This window comes from Oryctolagus cuniculus, chromosome 7 (genome assembly GCF_964237555.1).
Source record: "Oryctolagus cuniculus chromosome 7, mOryCun1.1, whole genome shotgun sequence".
Classification (NCBI taxonomy): Eukaryota; Metazoa; Chordata; class Mammalia; order Lagomorpha; family Leporidae; genus Oryctolagus; species Oryctolagus cuniculus.
Window position 1 is genome coordinate 144,794,865 of NC_091438.1, and position 12,933 is coordinate 144,807,797.

Genomic DNA, 12,933 nt, shown 5'->3' on the forward strand with positions numbered 1-12,933 from the left:
TTTCTATACATTCAAGCAGTGGCCTCTACCAATCAGGAATCATGTTAAAGTTTTCTTTGAAAAACAATACTTTCACATATCTTATTTAGTATTTACTATAGCCTGTGAAGTGGATATTTTTCTTTCTTTCTTTCTTTTCTTTCTTTCTTTCTTTCTTTCTTTCTTTCTTTCTTTCTTTCTTTCTTTCTTTCTTTTTTTTTTTTTTTATTTGACAGGCAGAGTTACAGACAGTGAGAGAGACAGAGAGAAAGGTCTTCCTTCCATTGGTTCACTCCCCAAATGGCCACCACGGCCCGGCACTATGCCAATCTGAAGTCAGGAGCCAGGTGCTTCTTCCTGGTCTCCGACGCGGGTGCAGGAGCCCAAGCACTTGGGCCATCCTCCACTGCCCTCCTGGGCCACAGCAGAGAGCTGGACTGGAAGAAGAGCAGCCGGGACTAGAACCCGGCGCCCATATGGGATGCTGGTGCCACAGGTGGAGGATTAACCAAGTGAGCCATGGTGCCGGCCCCAATATTTTTCATTATATAGTTGAGGATATACACTCAGAAGTGACTTGCCTCAAGTCATACAACCAAAGGGAACTTTAAACTCAGATCTTTGAGCTGTCTCTTCTATGACTTTCTATGTAGCACTTAACTTTATGTTTATTTCCCCAAGTGGCAAATTAAGGCAGTAATCCCTGCCTCTCCAAGTGCTCCAAGTTTCTAGAAAGTAAAATCACTGTTAACGTTTTCACGTTACAAGTCACTCTCAGTTAGGTCAAAGTGAAGAATCCTATCTTGGTGCAGTGATTAAGACCCTGCTTGGGATGCCCACATCTATATCAGGATTCCTGGGTTCAAGTCCCAGCTCCGCTTCTGAATCCATCTTCTATCTTAGAGCCTCAATCCCACTCTCTCCCTTACAAACCTTTCTGAGAAGGAGGTCTGAGACTCAAATACTGCCAGTTCCTACCACTGGAATCACAAGGCAACTATAAGCCATGGTCATTCATCAGAAACCCAGAATAATGAAACCTTAAATGGAAAGAACAGACTGGACCAAGATCTAGACATGCGACATTGTAACGAAAGGCTTTTCAGTCTTATACCACATTTAAGAATTCCAGGCTATTGTAAAAATAATAAACCAATCAGTCTTGGTGCTTGGGTGATTTATTTTGGAGAAGTAAAATTAGTACTTTAGTGTCACAGCTCTGGAGAAGAATCAGATAAGCCTTGATTCAAATCCCAACTTTACCTTTCACTAGTTATGTTCTTTAGAGCATACTTCTTATTCTTACTCTATTTGTTCATCTATGAAATGGAAACAGCAATAATACAACTCACCTCTCAGAATTTTGAATATTAAATGAAGAGACTCATAGAGAGGACCAAACACAGGGCTTAACACAAAGCAAGTGCTCAAATGCATGCAGATATCATTAGTATTCACCTACAGCATGACATCAGGCTAAAGTCAGGATCTTGGTAAGGATCCCGGGCCCAGGACAATCTTGTGAATAAAGCATCAACAGAATTGTTCCCCAAATCCCTTATAATATAGTTCTCTTTGGTAGCCCAACTTCCTAAGCAGGTAAAAAGTTACAAGACTGGGAGCAGGAGTTTGTATGAGTGGTTAAGACCTCCACAGCCCATATCAGAGGGCATGGGTTCAAGTCCTGGCTCTGCTTCCAATTCTAGCTTCCAGTTAATGCATATCCTGGGAGGCCGCAGGTGACAGTTCAAGCATTTGGTCTTTGCCATCCATGTGGGAAGACCTGGCCTCTGGCTTTGGCCTGGCCCAGCCCCAGCTGTTTCGGGCCATTTGGAGAATGAAACACCAGGTGAGAGAAATCACTTGCATGTACTCTCTCTCTCACTGCCTCTCAAATATAAAATAATATTTAAAATATAATTAAATCTGGAGACAAAGGATGGACTATCCAAACCTGAATTACAGAAAGTTTCACACTCCTTAACTAATACAGGTCCAACACAGCAACTCTACCACCTTAGGACCAGAATGGGCAAGGAGAGAAGCCATTTGTATTTGCCAGAGAAAGCATAGTAATAAACAACTAATTCCCAGTATTTCTGCCAAAGTGACTTGTTCTCTGAGGACAAGAGAAATCTGTAATGTCTGCCCCCAGAGAGAGAAGAAATCACTGGGCAAAAGAGCCCACAGACCTGCTTCCTTCAAGGATGCGCCCGGCACAACGTGGCCTTTAATCCTCTACCTCACAGCCGAACGCTCATTCATTTCAAAGTATACCAGGCTGGGCCCACATGCACTCATGCCCGGCAAGCATGTCGTGACCTCAAGGAAAACAAGAGGTAACATAAAAACACCAATCACTCAGCAAATGCATTTTTTAAATGACTGATATCACACTGACCACCAAACTCTCTTGCTGCTGTCATACTGTTGCTGATCTTGGGGGGAAAGGGGAGGCTTCCAGAGATGCCTATAAACAAGCATGCTAAAAGCTAACAAGTTTAGGAGCAAAAAGCATACAAAAATCTTGGCTGCTGCTGATGAGCCACAGAAAATCACGAATGTGCCAGTGCCAAGGGAGGAGGAAGTCTAATATCTAACATTGCAGACTTGGGAACATAGAAGCAACAAAGCCATAAGGAAGCCCAAATGCAAACGACAGGGAAAAAAAAGGCACATGGCACATTTCCTCTTAGTATGGGTGGCAATTCAAGCAGTGCTTTGGGCCTACAGAACGCAGTCTGTATCCAAAGCCCCTTAACATTTAATATCTACTCAGCTTCCCAGAGGGCGACAAAAATCTGTCCTGGATTACCGGGTGATTTCTAATATCTACCATAACCAACAGAAAGTCAACATTTTAGGGATCAAATTTCCTACTCTGCAGTATGTTGGAATGCATTCTTGGCATTAGACTCCTTCCCATTCCAGTGCACCCTTAGAAAAATGCAGATTCCAGGGGCTGGTGCCATGGCATAGCTGGTGAAGCTGCCCTCTGCGGCACCGGCTTCCCATACGGGCGCTAGTTCGAGACTCAGCTACTCCTCTTCTGATCCAGCTCCCTGCTAATGGTCTGGGAAAGCAGCAGAAAATGGCCCAAGTACTTGGGCCCCTGTACCCATGTAAGCAGCTCCTGGCTCCTGGCTTTGGACCAGCCCAGTTCCAACCATTGCAGCCATTTGGGGTATGAACCAGTGGATGGAAGATATCTCTCTGTCTCTCCCTCTAACTCTGCCTTTCAAATAAATCTTTAAAATCAAAAACAAAACAGATTCCATTGGGAAATACAATGTCCCAAAACAATCTTGCAGCCATGCACACGTAACTAAGAAAAACAAACAGAAATTCACTCAGTTGTTCATTTACATTTACCAAGAAACTAATTTCAAAGTGGATGTTTAGCTTAATGGTTAAGTCCCAGACTCCAGCTCCCACCAATGCAGACTCTGGGAGGCAGCAGTGATGGCTCAAGTGATTGGGTTCCTGCTTCCTACATGGAGACCTGGATTGTGATCCAGCTCCTGGCACCAGCCCAGTCCCAGCTGTTGCAGGCATTTGGGAAATGAACCAATGAATGAGAACTTGCTTGCTGGGACTGTCTCTCTGCCTTTCTGTCTCTCAAAAACAAAACAAAACAAAACCGAAACCCTTATTTCACCCATTTAAATGGGGGAAAGGGGAAATTTCAGAGAATACTCAGGCAGTTAAGTAAATGTTAAATGTTCACCTTAACTTAGATTCCTCTAAACTTAGACTTTATTATGCAGTTCTTCTCAAACCCCTCAAGACCTGCTGCCCATGGCAGATGAATTACCATGACCAATTTAAAGATACCAAAAATCTGTTCTTGCCAAATGTCAAGGAAGAAGTTGAGAGAGATTTCAAGACTAGAACCTGTATACAAGACTCCATAACTTCTCTGTTAGTACAATGTAACTCATCCTTCTCTTCCAGGGAGAAGCATTGTAGTAGGCTGGCACTGGACACACCATACAGCCTCAGCTAAGCCTGACAGTTCTTGACAAGTGCCAGGTCCAACCAAACATGGACCAGCAGCAGGTAAACAGAAACCAAAATCAGTACATTGCAGAGGCTCCATATGAATAAACACGTGTTTGAGCTTCTTGGCCACATCCAACCTAATCAAACAACATTAAAGGCCATTTCTGTGAACAGATGGGCAAACTGCATATGCACAGGCTTCCCCAACACATCAACCCTCAACGTAAGGTCCAGCGCAAGCAATTCAGCTTGAACCCAGCTCCTGGTTCTTCAGAAATAACAGCCACTTAAGAATCCCAACTTGTTTTATTTAAGAAAGGTCAACTAACTCTGGGAAGAGAGGAAAAAGCCCAGGATCACCAACCACAGAGTCAGTAGCACTGCAGAGCTGTCCAGAGCACACAATGCCAAAGGTGACATGACCTAGCAAACCCAAAATTCTTACAAGAGTTCCTGAACTGGCCAAAAATCTCAGTAAATTGTACCAAAAGCCCTATATAACCACAAAACCCACTAAGATCCAAGAACAACTCTTTTCCAGGAAGTTCAAATTCTCAAAGTCACTGGAACACTGAGAAAACTACAGGTCCAGGCATGGAAGTTCAATCTGGAGTCCATAAAACCCATGGAACTTAGAGCAGCATTACGGATAAAAGGTAAATTAACATTTTCACTTTCCTCTTCCTGAACACTTAGATTCACAAATCACTGCCTCTGAAAAGCTGTCCCAGGTTAACCCTGCCCCAATTCTGATTGCTCCTTATTCTCAAATTCCTTCAGCCCATATATTTAGTTTGCTCTATATCCATTTATAAAAGCTTGCTTCGCCAAATTTTCTGGATGTGTGCACATAAGCATGCTTTCCCCAAGACTAACTTCCTCTGCAGCAGATACTGCCTCTACCCCCGGACCCCCACCCTTTTATTTATTTATTTTTTTTAATGTAAGAGACAGACCAGACCTCCCCCATCTGCTGGCTCACTCCCCAAATGCCCATAATGGCTTCTGCCTGTGGCTGTAACCAGGAGCCAGAACTCAACTCAGGTTTCTCAGGCAGATGGCAGGGAACCAATCACTTATGCCATCACCACAAATTCCCAGGGTCCACACCAGCAGGAAGCTGGAATCAGGCATCAGATGCATTCAGCACAACACAGGACATCCCAACCACCAGGCACCAGGTCACAGACCCATCCCAACTCTATTTTTAAAAAATCTTCCTACGGGGTCTGGCACTGTGGCGTAGCAGGTAGAGCCACCGCATGCAGTGCTGGCACCCCATATGGGCCACCAGTTGCTCTACTTCTGATCCAGCTCTCTGCTGTGGTCTGGGAAACAGTGGAAGATAGTCCAAGTACTTGGCCCCTGCACCCACGTGGGAGACCCAGAAGAAGGTCCTGGCTTCTGGCTTTGTACCCGCCCAGCTCCAACTGCTGAGGCCATTTGGAGAATGAACCAGTGGATGGAAGATATCTCTCTCTCTCTCTCTCTCTCTCTGCCTCTCTGTAACTCTGCCTTCCAAATAAATAAAATAAAACCTTTAAAAAAAAATCTTGGGCCAGCGCCGCAGCTCACTAGGCTAATCCTCCGCCTTGCGGCGCCGGCACACGGGGTTCTAGTCCTGGTCGGGGTGCCGGATTCTGTCCCGGTTGCCTCTCTTCCAGGCCAGCTCTCTGCTGTGGCCAGGGAGTGCAGTGGAGGATGGCCCAAGTGCTTGGGCCCTGCACCCCATGGGAGACCAGAAGCACTGGCTCCTGGCTTCGGATCAGCGCGGTGCGCCGGCTGCGGCGGCCATTGGAGGGTGAACCAACGGCAAAGGAAGACCTTTCTCTCTGTCTCTCTTTCACTGTCCACTCTGTCAAAAAATAAAAAAATAAATAAATAAATAAAAATCTTCCTGAGACCAGCATTGTGGTACAACAGACTAAGCCACAGCCTGCAGCACTGGCATCCCATATGGGTGCCGGTTTGAGTCCCAGCTGCTTCACTTCTGATTAGCTCCCTGCTATTGCACCCGGGAAAGCAGTGGAAGATGGCATAGGTCTTTGGGTCCCTGTACTCACATGGGAGACATGGAATGAAACTCCTGGCTCCATGCTGACCGTTGTGGTCATTTGGGGAGTGAACCAACAGATGGAAGATCTGTCACTCCCTCTCTTTCAAATAAATAAATCTTAAAAAAAAAAAAAAAAAAAAAAAAAGGTCTCCCTAGTCCCAGTTAGCATGATTACACAGGGAATATTTCCCACCTTCACTGGAATTTCCAGATGCTCACAGCAACAAGTCTCAGTTTTTTTTTAAGGTCTTCCAACTGCTGAATCAATCCCCAGATGGCCACAATGGCCAGAGCTGGGCAGATCTGAAGCCAGAGTCTCCCACATGGGTGCAGGGGCCCCAGGACCTGGGCCATCTTCCACTGCTTTCCCAGGTCATTATCAGGGAGCTGGATTGGAAGTGGAGCAGCTGGGACCTAAACTGGCGCCCATGTGGAATGTCAACACCACAGGCAGAGGCTTAACATACTATGCCACAGCGCTGGCACAAGTCTCAGGTTCTAATACGTTACCATCACTATACTGGGAGAGGCCTGGGCAATACTAGACAACTAACATCAGTGCTGACCCAAGTTTTTCGTATTTTGTTTTAAAACAAGCTGATAGCCATTGGTTAAGTTACTTGAACCAAAGAATTATGGGCACAATTACATTCACATTATGTTACTATATAAGCAGATAATCAGTCAAAAAGGCATGGGGCCCAGGCTGTGGCGCAGTGGGTTAAAGCCCTGGCCTGACACGCTGGCATCCCATATGGGCACCGGTTCTAGATGCGGCTGCTCCTCTTCCAATCCAGCTCTCTGCTATGGCCTGGGAAAGCAGTAGAAGATGGCCCAAATCCTTGGGCCCCTGCACCCACGTGGGAGACCCTGAAGAAGCTCCTGGCTCCTGGCTTCGGATCAGCGGATGGAAGACTTCTCTCTGTCACTACTTCTCCCTGTAACTCTTGTCTTTCAAATAAATAAATCTTTTTAAAAAATTAAAAAAAAAAATGGCCGGTGCCATGGCTCACTTGGTTAATCCTCCACCTGCGGCGTCAGCATCCCACATGGGCTCTGGGTTCTGTCCAAGCTGCTCCTCTTCCAGTCCAGCTCTCTGCTGTGGCCCAGGAGGGCAGTGGAGGATGGCCCAAGTGCTTGGGCTCCTGAACCCGCATCAGAGACCAGGAAGAAGCACCTGGCTCCTGACTTCAGATCGGCATAGTGCCGGGCCGTGGTGGCCATTTGGGGAGTGAACCAATGGAAGGAAGACCTTTATCTATAACGCTACCTCTCAAAAAAAAAAAAAAAAAAAAAGCACTTTCTGGGACAGACATTAAATGTTGCTTCCGAGCGCCTGGGTTTGATGCTGGGCTCTGGCTCCTGACAATACAGACCCTGAGAGGCAGTGGCGATGGCTCAGGTGGTTGGGTCCCTCGGGCCTGAGTTCCTGGCTCATAACTAGTGTAGCCCAGTCCCCAGCTCAGCCCAAGCCATCGCAAATTTTGGGGAGTGAACCAGTAGATGGGAGTTATCTATCTGTATCTCACTCTTTTCCTTTCAAATAAATAATTTTAAAAATTAAACACACACACACACACACACACTTCTCATGAAGCAAACTGGTGTCAGAGTCGAGAATTCTGGTTAAAAAGAGCTCGAGCAGGTGAACCTGGCCGTCTTGCACAGCTAGCAGAGCAGCACACTGCACACAGGCAGCTTCCTCTTCTTCCTCCAGAGTAGGTTTCACTGAATGAACCCAGCAATGTTTTTAATCTTAAAGCAGCCATTTCAAAAACAAAGATGGAATCTACCCACATAACCCTTCAAACAGGACTGAGGCAATTTGCAACATTTGGATTTCTGCTGACCCAGGAAGAAACACTATACAGCATCAATTTTGACGTATAAGTGACAGAGAAGTTCAGTGAAACTATAAAAACAAACCCAGCCTCTGGATGAAGGAATTACAATCCTGAGAGCCACTGCAGAACAGGGGCTGAGGACAACGCTGTGGCTGCAGCACCTTTCTTCTTTCTGGTATCCCAAACAAGATACCCAACCCCCCCCCCCCCCAACACACACACATCTCGCCAAACTCAAAACCTTTCTGAATAAACAAGATTTTAAGAACCCAAAGTCTTAAAAACCAAGCTTTTGGAGCTCACTTACCTTACTATTCAAACCTAGGACCTTCTTCTCAAACTTACGTTTCCACTACAAAACTGCAGTTGATCTCTACCTGGGTCCCACGTGCCCCTAACTTAGTAGAGAGGCAGGCATACAGAGGGCAGCATCTTTCCAACTTCAGCCTCCTGGTAGATGTTCCCTCCTTCGCTCCACACACCTGGCCTGCCATCCGTACTACCTTCTTCCCCATCCCCAAGTCTTTTTTGCCAATGCTGTTTTATTCCACCACATGAGGAGACTAGCATTATCCTTGCTTGAAAAGTGTTTATTAATTTGCCTGTCAAACATTCTATAGAGCCGTTTACATCTTACTACAGAAACCTCCTGGGTACATATTGACAGCTCAGCAAGTATTTACACAAAGCTCTGAAACATTTGGTTCCTTCAGAGAGGAAGAAGCTGCTGTGTCGAGCAGAGAATTCTCAAACCCCGTTCCCTCTACGTTCTTCCCTCCTTTATAAAGGACATCTTCCTTCTACCCCAACCTAACCGCCTAAATTACACTTCTAAACTTACAAGAGGAGAAATGGTAGAAATTATGCTAGAAATTCATATGTGCTCAAGAAAGAACAGCATTTCCAGGACCACGTGCAAACTACACCCTGTCGTTTTTAAAACCACAAGTATGAGAAAAGACAAATACACCTATGAAATTGACTCTGAAACACTTAGCTTTTCCTCTTCCAGTCTCAGAAACTTTTGCTCCTCTCTCAGCAAAACTTACAGGGCAAGTCCAGGCACTTAAATTACAACCAACTGCCCAAACCAGACCTAGAGCTGCCCAAACATCAAGAATGCAGAGCTTACAGGACCTCTCCCCACCTCCCTACCACCTAAAAGGTAGAGTGCTAACATGGAACTCATGACCATGGACCCACTCTCTACCCCACCCACAAACACAATGCCTCCCAGGGATCTTGAAGCAACTATCTTTCAGTTCTTGATTCAGCTAAGTCTAGTTTTTCAACTACTCTTTAGTGTTGTAAAACCATCAGCTAGGTGGAATGACTAATGACAAACAAATTAGCAGTTTTGAAGCAACAATCTGTTAGGGCTGTGAAGGTCCACGGACCACCATGGCACCCAAGTGTTCAGAGCCTGTTCCTGCGAATCCTCAGGAGAAAACAGCCTTGAGTACTTCATGCCCAGGGGAAGAAAGACGGTCTCAAGACCCCTACAGTGCTACAGGGAGACGTCGCCCTTATAGCAAGCTGGGTATGGAAGCACTGACAGATGTGCAGAATCAGTGAGCGAGAGAAGGCCATGCGGTCCACCAACTTCATTTTACTGAGGAGAAAATGAAAACCAAAGCAGGCAAATGACTTGCCCATGTCACACAGTTTAATCTGGAACTGCACAAGGAGCCCAAGCCTCCTCCCTTCTCCTTATTCTCCTCCTCCTAAGAGTCCTGTGCTCTTCACTCCTCACCAGCATGCAACACACAGCTCAGTGTGCATCAGGAAAGATAGTATGTGTGACTGTCAAATTCAGCCTGACCCTTACTAATTATTCTATTTCATTTCTTACCCTGATAAACTGGTACTACTCTCAAGGTATTACTGGTGACAGCATCTCCAGTACAAAAGCTTTACATCAAGTTCAAATGGACAGGAAACTAAAAACTATTCCATCAGTACCCCAATAAGGAAAAACCCAGAAACAAAAGCCACAGAAATCCAAACTCCATTTCAGAGCCCCAGGAATCACAGCTCACTGGTAGCAAGGAACTATTTAGTGCAACATTTTCAATAACACAGTTTAACCGCATTTCCATGCTTCAGTTGCTTCTAGAATCTCAAGATTTGAAGCCCATCAATACAAGCTTTGGGGGTAGAGGGTGGAACAGGTAAGGGCCCTGCCCACTACTCTGTTAGCTATTCCCACATCTTTCTAAAGATCACTCGCCTCTTTTTTGAAAGGCCTACTGCAGACACCACACCACACAGGAGTCAATCCAACATATGAATGTTTAATAGAATCCAAGACATCCTGTTACACCAAGTGCTATCTGCCACGGTTTCTGTGTCACACACAACAGAAGGAACCCAAAAAAGGTCCTATGGGGCCAACCTTGGTCCTGGCTACTTTCTTCTCACACCACCATTCCAAGCCTCACTACCCCTAGTTCTCTCACAAACAGTAGAGAAATACAAAGCCCCCACAAACCACAGTGCCATCTCACTGAGGTTTTCTTGGTCCCTCCTACTTGAGAGGGCTCCAAGCGTCCTGTATTTCAGCCAACTCAGACTTTCTGCCAATAGGCATTACCATAATAAATCCAGGATTCCTATATCTGCTTCCCAGGAGTTGGAAATGTCAATAGCAGAAACTAAGAGTCAAAAAGTTCTATGATCAAATTCAACCTGATCCTTATTAATTATTCTATTTCATTTCTTACTCTGATAAACTGGTACTACTCTCAAGGTATTACTGATGACAACATCTCAAGCACAAAGCTTTACATCAAGTTCAAACGCACAGGTAACCAAAAACTGTTCCATCAGTACCAGTACTCAACACTTCGTGACGCAAATACTACTTAGGAAAAGGATAAAGAAGTTTGTCTGCTGGATCCTCCCAGCTCCTATTAAAAAATACACTTACTTAATCTTTACTTCATAAAGACAGAGTCGAAAGAGAATACACCGTCTTCACTATGCTGCTCCTGTGTCTGTACAACATTCTTATATTCTTAATCTAAGACTGGGTTAGGAAAAGAGAGCAGAGCAAGACTCTCTGAAGAATGAAAAACAACAGGCCATCGTGGTCTGACAAGAGGGTTACCTGCAAGTAGCAAAAGGGACTTGAGAACAGCGTAGTCCCCGCCCCACGACCCTTACTTAGATCACGGCCACACACCTAACGCAGCCCACAGAACTAGAAACTGCGGCGACTCCCAGCAGCCAGTCCCTGAGCCTCAGTGCGGCAGGCGACTGAACAGGAACCTATGTCGTGTGCAGTGCTCCGACTGGTGCGCCAACAAGAGACTCCAGCAGCGCATCCCAGGCAGCACAGACAGGCTTCTGCACAGAGACTCTACCTATTTTCCTACCATTTGCCTGCCACAGAACAGAGCACAGTACCCAACACACAGAAAGTGCTTGATTATTTAATGACTGAAAAATCACTACAGGGCGAAAGTTGGTTTTATTTTTTACAAAAAGTTTCCCTAAGTACCCCCAAAGCTACAGAATTAAAATCAAATTTGCTTTTAAGTGAGTCTTGACTTATCCCAAAGAGTTTCCTCTAAGAGTTCTCCAGAAAGGTAAAATTTTCAGCCAACAACTAAATAAGGAAAAGAGGTACAGATTACAGACCGACCCAGAGACATGAGGATGCTCTGTCTTCTAAGACAAAACTTATCCTCCAAACACCAGGAACACAACAGTTCCCTTTTTCTTGCCCAGATGTAGAACATTAGGGTAGATGCAGAGTCAAGGCACAGAGCTCTTAGCCCACCATCTAACACAGCTATTTTCAAAACTCCCAGCACAGTGCAAGTGTAAAAAGCAGTTCTAGGATGAGGAAAGAACAAAGTTGATTAGGCCAACTAAGCAAAATGTTGATTTCTTAGCACAAAAGTACACATGGGAGTGGGTGCATAAGAGGGCTTTCCCCTCCTTGAAAAAAGATACGCAACTCCATCGACTACCCAATATTCCTGGCCAAGGCACTGCTGAGCAGGAAGAAAAGCAAAATGAAAACAAAATAGAGTGTACAAAACGGTACCTACACGTTGGAAATGTCTAGGCAAATCTATAGGTCATATGTCTGTATCTTGGAAGAAGGGGGGGTGGGAACAGAACATACATTGAAATGCAAAGCAAAAAAAACTGACCAGTCTCTATCTCAAAGCTCCAAATGAGTGATGGCAAAAACAAAAAACTAGCCTTTTTGTTATTCCAGGAAGAGACAATAATTTCGCCAAAGCAAGCCTTCAGGAGAAAGTCCCTCAACATCATGAAAGACACCAGTTTCTCTTTAAGTTGCTCTCCCGAAGTCTAATTAACAAAAGAAAACTGTTAACAAGATTCAACATGTAAACAAAGAATGAGGCCAGCCTTGCTTAAAACAGAACACTTGAATCTAACATGAAATTCCCAAAGAAAGCTCCCCATTTTAAAAAGGATTACAGTGATAACCAAAAATGCCCCCTCCCCACAAAGGTCCCACATTTGCCACTCAATTAAAAAAAAACCAAACAGCAAAATAATTTCAATTCTGCAAACAGTGTCAGAATTACTCAAGATAAATGCATCTTCACAGTCATCAAAGAAGTCATTTATCCCATCAGGAAAGTCACAAAACCAAAACAAACAGCAAACCCATTGTAGAGAAGAAACTCAGCTACTGTTCGGACAACACAGAATCTATTTCAGGCTGCATAAAATATAACAAGCAAAATAAATCCAAGGTACAAGCAAAATGCCATGGCCTCCTCTTTTGTTTCAGGCACAATGTAACAAGGGCAGCCTGTCTGGGGCTCTGCTCCTGCTGATACAGTATTGCGGCTTAAACCTCCCTCCTCAAGGTCACAGCCAATTTCAGCTCTGGAATAAAAAAGGCTGATAGTGGCAGCGATGGTTTGGGTTATCACTGGCAGAAAAGCAGAGTGTAAAAGTTTATGAGCTCATCAGGATTGTTGTACCATTACATCAGAGGCAATTATAAATGGCCAAGAGCAGGAGATGGGGAGCCAATCAGATCACAGATAGGATGTCAACCTA

General features: G+C 44.9%; 1 protein-coding gene across 2 annotated transcripts in view; it reads right to left on the minus strand.

Annotated features, from left to right (window-relative positions):
- Positions 1 to 12,933, minus strand: part of ARID1A (AT-rich interaction domain 1A) — a 90,848-nt gene that overhangs the window by 75,967 nt on the left and 1,948 nt on the right. The gene's annotated exons all lie outside the window — the stretch shown is intronic.